The 14,260-nt window shown below is 39.7% G+C and overlaps 1 pseudogene; it reads right to left on the bottom strand.

Annotated features, from left to right (window-relative positions):
• Positions 1 to 12,000: 12,000 nt before the first annotated feature.
• LOC123140155 (agamous-like MADS-box protein AGL80) lies at positions 12,001 to 12,684 on the bottom strand (annotated as a pseudogene).
• Positions 12,685 to 14,260: the final 1,576 nt, after the last annotated feature.

Here is a 14,260-nt window from a genome sequence, read left to right as displayed (position 1 = left end):
TGCCCTCTAGGAGCCATGGAGGCCAAGGACCAGAGGGGGAATCCTCCTCCCATCTAGGGGGAGGCCAAGGAAGAAGGAGAAGGAGGGGGGCTCTCTCCCCCTCTCTCCTAGCGGTGCCGGAACGCCGCCGGGGCAATCATCTTGTGATGGCGATCTACTGCAACAACTCCGTCATCTTCATCAACACCTCCATCACCTTCCCTCATCTATATTCAGCGGTCCACTCTCCCGCAACCCGCTGTACCCCGTATTTGAATATGGTGCTTTATTCTTCATATTATTATCTAATAATGTGTTACCATCCTATGATGTTTGAGTAGATTTTTGTTGTACTTTGGGATAATTGGAGAATTGCTATGATTGGTTTAATTTGCTTGTGGTTATGTTGCTGTCCATTGGTGCCCATCATATGAATGCGCGTGTGGATCACACCTTAGGGTTAGTTGTATATTGATAGGACTATGCATTGGAGGGCAAGAGTGACAGAAGCTTCTTCCTACCATAGAAAATACGAGACTGAAGGGGGACCAATATATCTTAATGCTATGGTTGGGTTTTGCCTTAATGAACTGTAGTAGTTGTGGATGCTTGCTAATTGTTACAATCATAAGTGCATAGAATCCCAAGTAAGGGATGACATGCTAGCGGTGGCCTCTCCCACATAAAAACTTGCTATCGGTCTAGTAACTTAGCCAATTGCTTAGGGACAATTCCGGAAATCCTACCACCACTTTTTCACACTCGCTATACTAACCTAATTGTACTTTTAGTAAAACAACACCTAACTTTTATTTCCATGTTCTTTATTATCTTGCAAACCTACCCTTTACACCTACAAAGTACTACTAGTTTTATTCTTATTCTGTGTAAACCAAATGTTAAGTGTGTGTAAAGTTGTATCAGTGCTCGATAGAACTTGAAGGTAATATAAATTCCACCTTTAGCTCCTCGTTTGGTTTGACACTCTTTTTATCAACAAAACTATAATTGATCTCCTATACTTGTGGGTTATCACACCAATGCCCGGAGTGGCAAGTGCATTCATATGTCCGATGTTCTGTCACAACATGCACCCAATAGAGTTTGGGGTTCTCATAGTAGCTTGAGTATAGCTCAAACACAATGCCCTCTCAGGGGTGATACGTCCATTTTGCATCATGCTTTGATATTGATATTTATTGTATTATGGGATGTTATTACTCATTATGTCATAATAGTTATGCCTTTTCTCTCTTATTTTATAAGGTTTACACGAAGAGGGAGAATGCCGCAGCTGGAATTCTAGGTTGGAAAAGGAGCAAATATTAGAGACCTATTCTGCACAACTCCAAAAGTCCTAAAACTCCACGGAAGTTATTTTTTTGGAATTAATAAAAAATACCGAGCGAAGAAAATACCAGAGGGGGGCCACCCACTGTCCACGAGGGTGGGGGGCGCGCCCAGGGGGGTAGGGCGTGCCCCCTGCCTCATGGGCCACCCGGCAGTCCTCCGATGCCCATATTTGGCTATATGAAGTCTTTTGCCCTGGAAAAAAAATCAAGAGGAAACTTTCGGGACGAAACACCGCCGCCACGAGGCGGAACCTTGGCGAAACCAATCTAGGGCTCCGGCGGAGCTGTTCTGCCGGGGAAACATCCCTCCGGGAGGGGGAAATCGTCACCATCGTCAATCCTCTCATCGGGAGGGGGTCAATCTCCATCAACATCTTCACCAGCACCATCTCCTCTCAAACCCTAGTTCATCTCTTGTATCCGATCTTTGTCTCAAAACCTCAGATTGGTACCTGTGGGTTGCTAGTAGTGTTGATTACTCCTTGTAGTTGATGCTAGTTGGTTTATTCGGTGGAAGATTATATGTTCAGATCCTTAATGCATATTAATACCCCTCTGATTATGAACATGAATATGATTTGTGAGTAGTTACGTTTGTTCCTGAGGACATGGGAGAAGTCTTGCTATAAGTAGTCATGTGAATTTGGTATTCGTTCGATATTTTGATAAGATGTATGTTGTCTTTCCTTTAGTGGTGTCATGTGAACGTCGACTACATGACACTTCACCATTATTTGGGCCCATGGGAAGACATTGGGAAGTAATAAGTAGATGATGGGTTGCTAGAGTGACAGAAGCTTAAAACCTGGTTTATGCGTTGCTTCGTAAGGGGCTGATTTGGATCCATATGTTTCATGCTATGGTTAGGTTTACCTTAATTCTTCTTTCGTAGTTGCGGATGCTTGCGAGAGTAGTTAATCATAAGTGGGATGCTTGTCCAAGGAAGGGAAGCACCCAAGCACCGGTCCACCCACATATCAGATTATCAAAGTAACGAACGTGAATCATATGAGCGAGATGAAAACTAGCTTGATGATAATTCCCATGTGTCATCGGGAGCATTTTCCTTCATATAAGAATTATTCTAGGATTGTCCTTTGCTACAAAAAGGATTGGGCCACCTTGCTGGACCTTCTTTACTTTTGTTACTTGTTACCCATTACGAATTATCTTATCACAAAACTATCTGTTACCGATAATTTCAGTGCTTGCAGAGAATACCTTACTCAAAACCGCTTGTCATTTCCTTCTGCTCGTCGTTGGGTTCGACACTCTTACTTATCAAAAGGACTACGATAGATCCCATACACTTGTGGGTCATCAAGACTCTTTTCTGGCGCCGTTGCCGGGGAGTGAAGCGCCTTTGGTAAGTGGAACTTCGTAAGGAAAAATTTATATAGTGTGCTGAAATTTACTATCACTTTTTACTATGGAAAGTAACCCTTTGAGGGGTTTCTTCGGGGTATCTTCACCCCGACCAGTAGATAAAATAGTTGCTCCTCAACCTACTGAAAATGTTTACTTTGAAATTCCTTTGGGTATGATAGAGAAACTGCTAGCTAATCCTTTTACAGGAGATGGAAACATTGCATCCCGATTTGCACCTAATCTATGTGGATGAAGTCTGTGGATTATTTAAGCTTGCAGGTATGCCCGAGGATGTTATCAAGAAGAAGGTCTTCCCTTTATCTTTGAAGGGAAAGGCACTGACATGGTTTAGGCTATGTGATGATATGGGATCATGGAAATACAACCGATTGAAATTGGAATTTCATCAGAAGTTTTATTCTATGCCTTGTTCATCGTGATCATAATTACATATATAATTTTTGGCCTCGTGAAGGAGAAAGCATCGCTCAAGCTTGGGGGAGGCTTAAGTCAATGTTATATTCATGCCCCAATCATGAGCTCTCAAGAGAAATTATTATTCAAAATTTTTATGCTCGACTTTCTCTCAACAATCGCTCCATGGTCGATGCTTCTTGTACTGGCCTTTCATGATGAAGACTATTGAATTCAAATGGGATTTATTGGAAAGAATTAAACGCAGCTCGGAAGATTGGGATCTCGACGAAGGTAAGGAGTCAGGTATAACACCTAAGTTTGATTGTGTTAAATCTTTTTATGGATACCAATGCTTTTCGTGAAATTAGCACTAAATATGGACTTGACTCCGAGATAGTAGCTTCTTTCTGTGAATCATTTGCTACTCATGTTGACCTCCCTAAGGAGAAGTGGTTAAATATAATCCTTCCATTGAAGTAAAAGTAGTTGCACCTATTAAAGTTGAATAAAAGACTATCACTTATAATGATCCTATTGTTCCTACTACCTATATTGAGAAACCACCTTTCCCTGCTAGGATAAAGGATCATGCTAAAGCTTCAACTGTGGTTCGTAAGAGTAATACTAGAACACCTACACCACCTGAGCAAATTAAATTTGAACCTAGTATTGCTATGGTTAAAGATCTCTTGGCTGATAATATTGATGGGCATGTTATTTACTTCTGTGATGAAGCTGCTAGAATTGGTAGACTCGATACTAAAAATAAACATAGACCTGTTGTAGGCATGCCTGTTATTTCTGTTAAAATAGGAGATCATTGTTATCATGGCTTATGTGATATGGGTGCTAGTGCAAGTGCAATACCTCATTCCTTATACAAAGAAATTATGCATGATATTGCACCTGCTGAGATAGAAGAAATCGATGTTACAATTTAGCTTGCCAATAGAGATATTATTTCACCAGTTGGGATTGTTAGAGATGTTGAAGTCTTGACAATAGAAATATCCTACTGTTTTTCTTGTTCTTGGCTCCCCATAAGATGACTTTTGTCCCATTATATTTGGCAGACCCTTGTTGAATACTGTTAATGCTAAGATAGACTGCAAAAAAGATATTGTTACGATTGGTTTAGGGGATATGTCTCATGACTTTAATTTTGCTAAATTTTGTAGACAACCCATGATAAAGAATTGCCTAGTAAGGATGAAATTATTGGTCTTGCTTCTATTGCAGTGCCTCCTAATGATCCTTTAGAACAATATTTGCTAGACCATGAAAATGATATGTTTATGAATGAAAGAAGGGAGATAGATGAAGTATTCTTTAAACAGGGACCTATTTTGAAACACAACTTGCCTGTTGAAATTCTAGGAGATCCTCCACCACCCAATGGTGATCCCGTGTTTGAGCTTAAACCACTACCTGATACTATTAAATATGCTTATGTTGATGACAAGAAGATATACCCTGTTATTATTAGTGCTAACCTTTTAGAGTAGGAAGAGGAGAAATTATTGAAAACTCTGAAGAAGCACCGTGCTGCTATTATATATACTCTTGGTGATCTTAAGGGCATTAGTCCCACTCTATTCCAACACAAAATAAAATTGGAGAAAGACGCCAAACCAGTTGTTGATCACCAATGACGGTTAAATCCTAAGGTGAACGAAGTGGTAAGAAAAGAAATACTAAAGCTCCTGGAGGCAGGTATAATTTATCCCATTGCTGATAGTCAGTGGGTAAGTCCTGTCCATTGTGTCTCTAAGAAGGGAGGTATTATTGTCGTTCCTAATGATAAAGATGAATTGATCCCGCAAAGAATTGTTACGGGTTATAGGATGGTAATTGATTTCCGCAAATTAAATAAAGGTACTAAAAAGGATCATTACCCTTTGCCTTTTATTGATCAAATGCTAGAATGATTATCCAAACATACACATTTTTGCTTTCTAGATGGTTACTCTGGTTTCTCTCAAATACCTATGTCAAAAGAGGATCAAGAAAAGACCACTTTTACTTGCCCTTTTGGTACTTTTGCTTATAAACGTATGCCTTTTGGTTTATGTAATGCACTTGCTACCTTTCAAAGATGCATGATGGCTATATTCTCTGACTTTTGTTTAAAGATTGTTGAGGTTTTCATGGATGATTTCTCCGTTTATGGATCTTCTTTTGATGATTGCTTGAGCAACCTTGATCGAGTTTTGCAGAGATGTGAAGAAATTAATCTTGTCTTGAATTGAGAAAAATGCCACTTTACGGTTAATGAAGGCATTGTCTTGGGGCATAAAATTTCTGAAAGTGGTATTGAAGTTGATAAAGCTAAAGTTGATGCTATTGAAAAGATGCCGTGTCCTAAAGACATTAAAGGTATAAGAATTTTCCTTGGTCATGCCGGTTTTTATAGGAGGTTTATTAAGGACTTTTCTAAAATTTCTAGGCCTCTGGCTAATCTCTTACAAAAAGATATTCCTTTTGTCTTCAATGATGATTGTGTAGAAGCATTTGAAATACTTAAGAAAGCTTTGATTTCTGCACCTATTGTTCAGCCACCTAATTGGAATTTACCCTTTGAAATTATGTGCCATGCTAGTGATTATGCCGTAGGTGCTGTTCTAGGACAAAGAGTTGATAAGAAACTAAATGTTATTCAATATGCTAGTAAAACTCTAGACAGTGCCCAGAGAAATTATGCTACTACTGAAAAAGAATTTTTAGCAGTTGTATTTGCTTGTGATAAGTTTAGACCTTATATCGTTGACTCTAAAGTAACTGTTCACACTGATCATGCTGCTATTAAATATCTTATGGAAAAGAAAGATGCTAAACCTAGACTTATTGGATGGGTTCTCCTACTACAAGAATTTGATTTGCATATTATTGATAGAAAGGGAGCTGAGAACCCCGTTGCAGACAACTTGTCTAGGTTAGAGAATGTTCTTGATGACCCACTACCTATTGATGATAGCTTTCTTGACAAACAATTAGCTGTCATAAATGCTTCTCGTACTGCTCCATGGTATGCTGATTATTCTAATTACATTGTTGCTAAATTTATACCACCTAGTTTCACGTACCAGCAAAAGAAAAAGTTTTTCTATGATTTAAGACATTATTTCTGGGATGACCCACACCTTTATAAAGAAGGAGTAGATGGTGTTATTAGACGTTGTGTACCTGAGCATGAACATGAATAGATCCTACGCAAGTGTCACTCTGAGGCTTATGGAGGACACCACGCTGGAGATAGAACTGCGCATAAGGTATTGCAATCCGGTTTTTATTGGCCTACTCTCTTCAAGGATGCCCGTAAGTTTGTCTTGTCTTGTGATGAATGTCAAATAATTGGTAATATTAGTAGACGTCAAGAAATGCCTATGAATTATTCACTTGTTATTGAACCATTTGATGTTTGGGGCTTTGACTATATGGGACCCTTTCCTACCTCTAATGGGTATACACATATTGTAGTTGCTGTTGATTACGTTACTAAGTGGGTAGAAGCTATTCCAACTAGTAGTGCTGATCATAAAACCTCTATTAAGATGCTTAAAGAAGTTATTTTTCCGAGGTTTGGAGTCCCTAGATACCTATTGACTGGTGGTGGTTCACATTTTATTCATGGTGCTTTTCGTAAAATGCTTGTTAAGTATGATGTTAATCATGGAATTGCATCTCCATATCACCCACAGTCTAGTGGCCAAGTAGAACTGAGTAACAGAGAGCTTCAATTGATTTTGCAAAAGACTGTTAATAGATCTAGAGAGAATTGGTCCAAGAAACTCGATGATGCATTATGGGCTTATAGAACTGCATATAAAAATCCTATGGGTATGTCTCCATATAAAATGGTTTATGGAAAAGCATGTCACTTACCTCTCGAACTAGAACATAAGGCATATTGGGCCATTAAAGAGCTCAATTATGATATCAAACTTGCCGGTGAGAAGAGGTTATTTGACATTAGCTCACTTGATGAATGGAGAACTCAAGCCTATGAGAATGCCAAACTGTTTAAAGAAAAAGTTAAAAGATAGCATGACAAAAGGATACAAAAGTGTGAGTTTAATGTAGGTGATTATGTGTTGCTTTTCAACTCTCGTTTAAGATTTTTTGCGGGAAAACTCCTCTCTAAATGGGAAGGTCCTTACGTTATCGAGGAGGTCTATCGTTCAGGTGCCATAAAAATCAACAACTTCGAAGGCACAAATCCGAAGGTGGTGAACGGTCAAAGAATCAAACATTATATCTCAGGTAATCCCATAAATGTTGAAACCAATGTGATTGAAACCGTAACCCCGGAGGAATACATAAGGGACACTTTCCGGAATGTTCAAACTCCGAAAAGGAATAGGTATGTGGTATGGTAAGTAAACCGACTCCAAAACAGTTCTAATAGCATTTTTTTCTCCGTTTGGGATATTTAAGAAAATAGGAAAATAAGAAGTAGTCCGGGAAGGACACGAGGCGTCCACGAGGGTGGAGGGCGCGCCCCACCCCCTAGGCACGCCCCCTGCCTCGTGGGCACCTCGTTTGCACTCCGGCTGCCATTTTGTTGCACGATACTTCTTTTTGTCGGTAAAAAATCATTATATAATCTCCTGAAGGTTTTGATCACTGTACCACGATGAAATCCTCTGTTTTTGTTTTAAGCTGTTTCTGTCGCAGATTAGAGCAAGATGTCTTCTCAAGAGCCTGTAGGGGAGACTCGGGTGTCTCATCCGACACTGGGACCACGAGCAAACAGCGATGCTGACAACTTTGGGCCATCAACGGAGGAAGAGATGGAGTCCGATTTGAAAAGGATAGATGCCATGGAGGAGGATCAAGAAGTTACTTCTTGCTTCCGAGCCGGATTCACGATGGGGGAACTACAGAGCTCAGCTATTCCAAACTCTTCATCCTTTCCAATGTTAGATTTCTTTCTTATGAAAATATGAAAAAGAGTGTCACTTGTTCTCCAGCAGCTATGCAACATCCATGGGTGAAAGGAGCTTTAGCCATCACGGGTAAGCTCCGTAAGGAAATAATGGACCTCAAGCAGCAAGTTAATAAGCTCGAGGAGGAGAATCGTATCCTGGGGGGCATCATCGCCAAGATTATCACATCACCACCTCCGAAGAAAGAGACATGAACACATGGGCATGGGCACTCCCCTTGGCAACTGCCAAGATTGGGGGAGGTGCCCCGGTATCGTATCACCATCACACTCCTATCTTTACCATTTTTCTTAGTTTGATCCTTTTGGTAATATCTTGATCTAGTAGAATAAAGTTTTAAAATGATCTAGTTTTGAGTTTTGCTTTATGATTCCTCTATGTAATTGAGTCTGTGAGCTATATATAATAAACATTAGTCTTGAGTCAAGGGCTTTGCTATCTTGCTATGATCTTTAGGGAATAAAATAAAAAGAAAGAATAAAAAGAAATAAAGAGATCATATGGATCTTATGGAGAGTAATGACTTCACATATTAAGAGTATGATGAATAAAATTTGTTGAGAGTTGGCAAACACAGTTTTGGTCATCGTTGCAATTAATAGGAAGTAATAAAGAAAGAGAGGTTCTCACATATAAATATACTATCTTGGACATCTTTTATGATTGTGAGCACTCATTAAAACATGACATGCTAAAATGTTGATGTTGGACAAGGAAGACAACATAATGGGTTATGTTTTCTTATATCTGAAATAAAGTATATTGTCATGGATCATCCAACATGTTGAGCTTGCCTTTCCCTCTCATGCTAGCCAAATTCTTTGCACCAAGTAGAGATACTACTTGTGCTTCCAAATATCCTTAAACCCAGTTTTGCCATGAGAGTCCGCCATGTCTACCCATGGATTAAGTAAGATCCTTTGAGTAAGTTGTCATTGTTGCAAGCAATAAAAATTGCTCTTTAAATATGTATGATTTATTAGTGTGGGAGAAAATAATCTTTATACGATCTTGTGATGCGGAAGAAATAAAAGCAACGGACTGCATAATAAAGGTCCATATCACAAGTGGCAATATAAAGTGATGTTCTTTTGCATTAAGATTTTGTGCATCCAACCCTAAAAGCACATGACAACCTCTGTTTCCCTCTGCGAAGGGCCTATCTTTTATTTTTGTCTTATACCTTCATACAAGGGTCATGGTGATCTTCACCTTTCCTTTTTACACTTTATCCTTTGGCAAGCACACACACACACACACACACACACACACACACACACACACACACACACACACATATATATATATATATATATATATCCAATTGGATGTAAGTTAGCAGGAACTATTATTGTTGACATTACCCTTGATTGAGGTAAAAGGTTGGGAGGCAACACTATAAACCCCTATCTTTCTCTGTGTCCGATTAAAACTTCATACCCATAAGTATTGCGTGAGTGTTAGCAATTGTGAAAGACTAAATGATAGTTGAGTATGTGGACTTGCTGAAAAGCTCTTATATCGACTCTTTCCGATGTTATGATAAATTGCAATTGCTTCAATGACCGAGATTATAGTTTGTTAGTTTTCAATGAAGTTTCTGATTCATACTTGACATTGTGAATAGATTGTTACTTTAGTATAAGAAATCATATGACAATATTGATATATGTTACTGTTATAAGAATAATCATGATGCCCTCATGTCCGTATTTTATTTTATCGACACCTCTATCTCTAGACATGTGGACATATTTTTCGATATTGGCTTCTGCTTGAGGACAAGCGAGGTCTAAGCTTGGGGGAGTTGATACGTCAATTTTGCATCATGCTTTGATATTGATATTTATTGTATTATGGGCTGTTATTACTCATTATGTCACAATACTTATGCCTTTTCTCTCTTATTTTACAAGGTTTACACGAAGAGGGAGAATGCCGGCAGCTGGAATTCTGGGCTGGAAAATGAGCAAATATTAGAGACCTATTCTGCACAACTCCAAAAGTCCTGAAACTCCACGGACATTATTTTTGGAATTAATAAAAAATACTGAGCGAAGAAAATACAAGAGGGGGGCCAGCCACCATCCACGAGGGTGGGGGGCGCACCCTACCCCCCGGGCGTGCCCCCTGCCTCATGGGCCACCTGGCAGGCCTCTGATGGCCATCTTTGGCTATATGAAGTCTTTCGCCCTGGAAAAAATCAAGAGGAAGCTTTTGGGACGAAACACCGCTGCCACGAGGCGGAACCTTGGCAGAACCAATCTAGGGCTCCGGCGGAGCTGTTCTGCCGGGGAAACATCCCTCTGGGAGGGAAAAATCACCACCACCATCATCACCATCGTCATAACCATCGATCCTCTCATCGGGAGGGGGTCAATCTCCATCAACATCTTCACTAGGACCATCTCCTCTCAAACCCTAGTTCATCTCTTGTATCCGATCTTTGTCTCAAAACCTCAGATTGGTACATGTGGGTTGCTAGTAGTGTTGATTACTCCTTGTAGTTGATGCCAGTTGGTTTATTCGGTGGTAGATTATATGTTCAGATCCTTAATGCATATTAATACCCCTCTGATTATGAACATGAATATGATTTGTGAGTAGTTACGTTTGTTCCTAAGGACATGGGAGAAGTCTTGCTATAACTAGTCATGTGAATTTGGTATTCGTTCGATATTTTGATAAGATGTATGTTGTCTTTCCTCTAGTGGTGTCATGTGAACGTCGACTACATGACACTTCACCATTATTTAAGCCTAGGGGAAGGCATTGGGAATTAATAATTAGATGATGGGTTGCTAGAGTGACAGAAGCTTAAACCCTTGTTTATGCGTTGCTTTGTAAGGGGCTGATTTGGATCCATATGTTTCATGCTATGGTTAGGTTTACCTTAATTCTTCTCTCGTAGTTGTGGATGCTTGCGAGAGTAGTTAATCATAAGTGGGATGCTTGTCCAAGGAAGGGCATCACTCAAGCACCGGTCCACCCACATATCAGATTATCAAAGTAACGAACGTGAATCATATGAGCATGATGAAAACTAGCTTGACGATAATTCCCATGTGTCCTCGGGAGCGTTTTCCTTCATATAAGAATTTTTCCATGCTTGTCCTTTGCTACAAAAAGGATTGGGCCACCTTGCTGCACCTTATTTACTTTTGTTACTTGTTACCCGTTACGAATTACGTTATCACAAAACTATCTGTAACCGATAATTTCAGTGCTTGCAGAGAATACCTTACTGAAAACCGCTTGTCATTTCCTTCTGCTCCTCATTGGGTTCGACACTCTTACTTATCGAAAGGACTATGATGGATCCCCTACACTTGTGGGTCATCAAGGGGTGGCCCGGGACCTGATTGTTGATGAAACTGGCCGACACAATCACCTGCTTTTGAAACTTGCCAAAAAATATTGAGGATGTAAAATCCTGGCGCTCAATATCATACCTACATTTTCTTAAAATGAAATGTAGCATTGTAAATCTTTTAGTACATGAGATTTTTTGCATCAAACAATTAATGTGCTCTTGTTTTCCTAAAATTATTATGGTTTTGTATAGCCGATGTGCATCAAGGTATGGCAAAACTGGGAGGTAGCACTTCATGGTTGGATCGTTTGATGCAATGCTAAGAGGACAAAAAATCATTTTGCTCAAGCAAAAGCATGATTGACAAAATATGTTGACATAAAGAGTAGGTACAACCTAAAAGTTGCAACAACTGATAAAACAAATAGAGCATGGAGGATATCCATAATAACAATTTGAAAGATTAAAATAAAAGTGTCTTTGCTCAAAGAGCAAGATTGAGACCGAATGTCTCATCTTATTGACGATGCCATCCATGCATCTTATTGGCCATGCCAAAACTAAATGAAAAGAGATGAGGACCATGTAGCTAGTCATGCACTACATGTAGAGTTCATCTACCAGCTTACATATTCATGTGTCCACGAGAGAAGATATCGTTGTAGCCGTCATAGCCACAAGTATTTTCACCATCATAGATCACGGTGGTAGGGGCCCTTTCGAACCTCACAATGTTAAGACAACCCTCCTGTTGCTGTGGTGGTGCCTAATACATAATTGGAGGCCCCATGCCCCTGCCATTGGTGACGTATGGTACCTGGGCTTGGTCGACTGGTGGCTGCCCACTCATTTTTGTGGTGCATTCACTCAGGCTCTTGAGGATTGAGTCCACCTTCGAGCCCAGGGATGTGAGCTCCTCGATGGTGTCTGGCAAGTGGCCACTTTTTAAGGCCTTATATAGGAGAATCTTGTTGTCCTGGTCCTGCTTCTCACGCGTAGCCTTCTGGACCTGCTCTTGGAGCTTTACGATACGCTCGCGGAGGATGCTCTCTTGGTCCATCGTCTTCTTTAGCCGCGCCCCCTCTTGCATGCTCTTGAACTGACTCATGATAGCCACTGCCTCGTCATGGGATGGGAACACCTCGGGCACCGCCATGCCCTTGCCATACACAATCACACATGCCTTAGCATCAGGCATGGCGGCCACCTCGCATGCCTTCTTCATCAGGATCTTAGTGTGCTTCTTCAAGGCATTGCGTCGTGCCGAGTTATTGCGGATGTACCGGAGGGCCACCTTCTTGCGAGCCATTGTCAAGTGAGGGGAAAATTGCAAATGAAGGAAAATTGCCTGTTTGGGTGAGTTGAAAATGAAGGTATGTGGGGTGGATTTATAGTGGAGGATCTGGGAGGATGAGGACGCTAGAACCATGCCAATGGAGGATCTGATAGATCTGGAGGCTGACCTTAATTGTGGCTAGCTGTAAATTTGGTGTCCATTTAAAATTTTAGATTTACTTCCCAAAACCGCAGATTTCATCAATCAATACGAAATTTCTTGTAGATTGAAGGAGAACATATATGGAAGGTTCTACATGTATCTTTAGTAGGATATTCCTATTTTAGCAAGATATTGCCAATTTATTTTTTAATTTAATGTTATCCTAAGTTGAATGTTTATTCAAAATATAGATAATCACATCGAGTGTCCATTCCTTTTTGACAATGTTAAGGAAATATCCATGAAGAATTACTCCTACTAGATGACCCGTTGCTCCATTGGTGCACAGAGGAACTGCAACCCGGAACTTAAGCTAACTATTTGAAGGATACTTTTCCTTGACCGTCTGCAAATGATTATGTTCGTATTGCAAATGTATTTGCCTTGATAATGATGTTGCAAAAATGGCCTAGAGGAAATAATAATTGTATTATTTATTTCCAAGTTTATGACAAATGTTTATGTTCTGTGCTATAACTACTATGGCTCTCGAGTCTACGATAACGAAGAGGCTAAGAGGAAAACTCATATGAACGTGTAAAAAGTATAAACGTTAAAAATAGATTCCTTGTCTTGCCTCTATTTTCCCGATCAGAGGCATGAGTTAAGTGTAACGATCATGCCGGCAACATTGAGGGCACAATGTTAGAAGAACACTTGTGTTGAATTGACCAAGTTGGATTTTGTACTAGGAGATGATTTTGTCACAAGTCTATAGTAATAATATGGGAAGTTAATGTATCCATAATTCCTTAGACCATGAGAGTATCGAGTCACTCCATACTGGTCAATGCACTTTTGGGTTATTCTAACGTCAACTGTAACAGGGTGATCATAACAGCAACTTACAGGTTTATGAAAAACATATGATGAGGGGCTAGATATATAGCTGAAGATTGCTATTTGCTCCTATGATTATGGAGAGATAGTCTTAGGGCCCTCTAGGTGTGACAGTATCCATCATTGTCTGGCTAGACACAACAAGATTTGTTCACGAGTATGCCAAAATATGAGAATGAGAAAAAAGAACAAAACCGGTAACACAAAGACTGGTATAGTGAGCATGTGTTTGACTCACAGGGATACCAATATATCTCACCACGGGATTTTGTAAAGAATCGCGAAGCAAAAGTAATTGCATATGGGAATTGATAAGTCTTGAACGTATCCATAATTTATGAAGTATTCATGCTATATTTACATCAATCTTGTATGGTTTTGATGCACTTTTATAATATTTTTATGGACTAGCATACTAATATAGTGCCCAGTGCCAGTTCCTATTTTTTTTAAATATTTTTCATTTGGCAAAAAAAACATACCAAACAAAGTCAACCATGATAAAAATTTACGACTATTTTCTATAGAAGGAAAGAGACCCAGGAAG

Source organism: Triticum aestivum, chromosome 6B, assembly GCF_018294505.1.
Source record: "Triticum aestivum cultivar Chinese Spring chromosome 6B, IWGSC CS RefSeq v2.1, whole genome shotgun sequence".
Taxonomy (NCBI): domain Eukaryota; kingdom Viridiplantae; phylum Streptophyta; class Magnoliopsida; order Poales; family Poaceae; genus Triticum; species Triticum aestivum.
This window is presented reverse-complemented; position numbering and strand designations above follow the sequence as displayed.